Genomic DNA, 4523 nt, shown 5'->3' with positions numbered 1-4523 from the left:
GCAATCAAACATGTATCTGAGAAGTCCAACTCTATGTCTACATAGGCAGTACAACCATGTATGAGCACAAGTTAACATGCTTTCAAAAATATTGGAAATTTAAAAAGCAGAAGTTCAACCATGTACACTAAGGCAGTAATCAAACATGTATACCAACAAGTTAAGCTAATTTCTTCATGTATATACCCAGAAGTCCAACTATGTACACAAAGGCAGTAATACCATAAAAGCAAAGCACATCGGCTAATTTATTCGTCTATATGGAGCAGAAGGTCAGCTATGTACGCCAAGGCACTGCTAAAAACAATAAAACTACCGCAATAGCGACAAATGCTCTAAAAACAGTAAACATGAGACATTCATACCTGATTAGCGGCAGCATCATCATCGTCGTCGTCCTCATCATCAGCATTGAAATCAGCATCATCCTTGTCCTCTGGATTCACACGAGAACGCTTCTTCACACCCTTGTTGACCTTTGCAGGTGGAACCTTGCGCTTCACGCCGCATTTCTTCCACTTACCAGATGCACCAGCACCAAGCGGAGAAGGTGTAGTCGCGGCAGTGGCAAGCACACGAGGACTACGGCGTGGCATACCACCAAGGCCTAGCCCTTCATCTTCAACAACTTCTGTAGGCCTGGAAACACGTGGGCTCCTCCGAGGAGTAACTTCACCAACTACTAGCTTCCTCGCGACAGTCTTCTTGATTTTCTTCTTAACAGGGACAACCGTGCCATCACTGCCACACGGCACGTCTTCCTCAACAGTGAGCTCAGCCGCATGAACAGATCCAGGAACATCAGAACCTTTCTTAAGGCGGGCCGCCCTCTTCTTGTCAAAATTTTCTTGCTTCTTCCTCTTACGTTGGTCCTCCAGGAGAAGCTGAAGAGGCACATCCTCGGGTTGCGTGACAGGTTCGGTGCCATCAACAGACTGCGACTGCGTCTCTGACATCCGAAGAGAGCACAAAGGATCCGGAACGGAATCACAACCTTTGACTGACGGAGCAACCTCCTCGGCAACAGCAGGGGTTTCTGATTAACCCAACTCAGATAAAACATCGTTGATGGTGTTCACAGCTTCCTCCTCTGTGGACACATCTGCAAAGAACACAAAAAATCGAAGCAAAAAATAAAAAAAGTCAGGAACAAACAAAAACAACCGACATGAACAAGCTAAAAAAACATGGCTCAAAACTTTAAAAAGAAAAGAAAAGGGGTTTCACATACTAGGTGAAGCAAGAGCTGCAGAAGCAAGATCCTCGAGGCTTGAAAAATTCTCAAGGCTCGAAGCAACCTCGGCAATCACAGTCAAAGGGATAATGGGTGATTTAGCCGCATCAGATATTGGAGCATCAGTATTAACCTCTGAAGCTCCATCTTGATCGCAGGCATTTTTTCACAACTATTCAACTCATCACCAACTACAAAAAATGCAAGTAAAAAGGCAGCTGAGTTCTAATGCACTATCCTACACCAAAGGGACTTCTACTTTGACAACAATGTCCAATACCAAGAAGTTCAACAATACCTAACAAAGCAGTAAACACAACAAACAAACTAAAAATCTACAAACTAAATATAAAAACAATCTACACCAGAGGGGCTACTACATATAACATGAATGTCCAGAAGTTCAACGATATATAACAAAGCAGTAAAACAAAATGTGCATACCAGAAGTTCAACCAAATTTCATTATAAACAAACAATAATTAAAACCAGAAGTTCAACTATGTGACCCAAGCAAGTAGCACGTAAAAAAGATGTAGCATGACCACAAATAGTATTTCACAGGCAAACTAAATATCAATACCATCAACATGATAACAAAAAACTAAGATATACACTACAAATATGAAACATCTGGGAAGTCCAACAACACTTGGTGACATAGTTTCACCTGCAAAATCATCAACTACAAAGTAAGCAAACACTATTCTAACTCAAACTAATGGTAAAAACCATACACATACCCTTTCCTAGAAGTTCACACTATTAAGAATGGCAGTCCAACATGAATACTAAGTGAAGATATGGGCAGACATATATAAGAATAATGCTATTTAAAATACAAGATACAACTACATTAAGATACCTGGAGAAGGTTTTGAAGCCATGACAACACAACCGCCTTGATGAATGCAACTCCAAACACTAGAACAACCTGCTAAAAACAGGGGATTGATTGCATATAGTTAGCAAGTACAAAATCATACAACAAAATACAAAAAGAAACTGAATCAAACCCTAGAATGAAACAACCAGAACATACCAACAAGTATAAAAAGATGAATAGTAGCACATCTAGGCAAGCACAAACAAAAAAAGAATCCATAAACTATCTAGCATGTGAGAGACACCATATAGACTTCGAAATCAACAACACTAAAACAAATTAGATACATCAGATCCAGCATCACACCACACCCTCTCTTACATGCATCTGAATGCTGAAATCAAGAAAGGGGAAATGAAATCCACACAAGCATGAAGGGACAAATAGCACACACAAGCATCACATAGACAAATCTGACCACGGGGGAATGCAATCCACCCACCACACGCACAAGAACCCTACCTAATCTACCACCAAACCATCAAAAGAAGGGGGTAGAGAGGCAGACGCGAGAGCGCACAGGAGGCGGACTCGACAGATCCGGCGAAACTAGAAGCAAGCATTAGGGTGGGGCAGCACTTGTACCTCTCGAGACGACCCCCGCACGCACGAATCCGCGGCAGTTCTTCAACTCCCCACGACGCCACGCGCACCTTGCAACCACGCAGGCAGTTGCCGCCCTCGCTTCGGAGCAGGAGAGAGCGGGCTGGGCGAGGGAGAGCGGGGCGTGGGGGAGAAATAGGAGCGGGGGCGTGCGCCGGTTACTCCACTCACGAGGGCAGGGGACAGGCGCGGAGAAATCAGGAGGAGTTGCAGGCGACGAAGGCAGCGGAGCGATAGAGAGGGGGGAGAGAGCGAGCGACAGGGGAAGAGGGGTTTTCTGACAGGTGGTGGCGAGGGAGATGGTCAATTAATGCCTATCTGTCGTGGGACTTGCAACGCAGGAGAAATTACAGTTTTACCCCCCAACAGCTAAAAAAGTAAATACGTCTATAGATAAATGAATGCACCATTTGAATGCATCTATTATAATGAGATAAGATCACACAACAGCACTGCTGATATCCTCAAAACCAAAAATAGATGGCAAATACACTACCAAAGGAAGAAACATACATACATAAATATGCACCTAGAAAAACAAGAGAAAAGAAGTTCAAAAAATAAAGAACAGAAGTTCAAGTACTCTAATAAAAGAAGTAAAGGAATAAGAATAAATAAACCCAAAGAAACAAAAAGCAGAAGTTCAAGTACAAAACAGATGAAGTTCATATCTAACCCTAAACCCTAAACCCTAAACCCTAAAAACCCTAAGATAGATAGTGGGGTCACGGATGTGACGGACTCGCCTCCGCATGTGACAACGCGGCACGCCGCGTCGTCGCGTGCTCCGGCTCATTCCTGTCTCGGCCTCGCAGGGGGAGGGGAGGGGGGTCCCGACCCCCCTCCCCCCTGCTCGGCCTCACGCTACCGCATTGCTGCGCGCTAGGATTTGACAGGACGCAATGCGGTTATTCTGTTTCCACCCCCACCGCACGCACCCTAAACCCTAAAAACCCTAAGATAGATAGTGGGGTCACGGATGTGACGGACTCGCCTCCGCATGCGACGACGCGGCACGCCGCGTCGTCGCCTGCTCCGGCTCGTTCCTGTCTCGGCCTCGCAGGGGGAGGGGAGGGGGGTCCCGACCCCCCTCCCCCCTGCTCGGCCTCGCGCTACCGCATTGCTGCGCGCTAGGATTTGACAGGATGCAATGCGGTTATTCTGTTTCCACCCCCACCGCACGCACCCTAAACCCTTAAAACCCTAAGATAGATAGTGGGGTCACGGATGTGACGGACTCGCCTCCGCATGCGACGACGCGGCACGCCGCGTTGTCGCCTGCTCCGGCTCGTTCCTGTCTCGGCCTCGCACGGGGAGGGGAGGGGGGGTCCCGACCCCCCCTCCCCCCTGCTTGGCCTCGCGCTACCGCATTTGTCAATACGCGCAATGCCGATTTCAATGTCTACAAAATATTTAAATCCAGAAAATAACAACCTCAAATTAACATGTTAAAAATGATTATCACACAGAAGTTCAGGATAGTTATTCAGTGAAGAACAACAACTATTATAAGTACAAAAACATACTAGAAAAAATAAAAAAAATACGCATATCCATCGCCCAATTACATGGTTGTTCATGGGACTAAGTCAAAAAAATCCAAACCAATGCAAAGAATGAAAAGTAACATAAAAAAGAAGGAAATACAGAGGACTTGCTTTATTACTTTGCAAAGAAGGAAAAGCAGAAGTTCACGTATAAACAACATAGAAGTCCAGCTTCTACAATGACCCTTACATGATCTGGAAAAAGTGCATGCATACTTGGGCTAATCCCATGATTGCTCACGAGACAAAAGTA

Source organism: Aegilops tauschii, chromosome 7 (genome assembly GCF_002575655.3).
Source record: "Aegilops tauschii subsp. strangulata cultivar AL8/78 chromosome 7, Aet v6.0, whole genome shotgun sequence".
Classification (NCBI taxonomy): Eukaryota; Viridiplantae; Streptophyta; class Magnoliopsida; order Poales; family Poaceae; genus Aegilops; species Aegilops tauschii.
Note: the sequence above shows the minus strand (reverse complement) of the source record.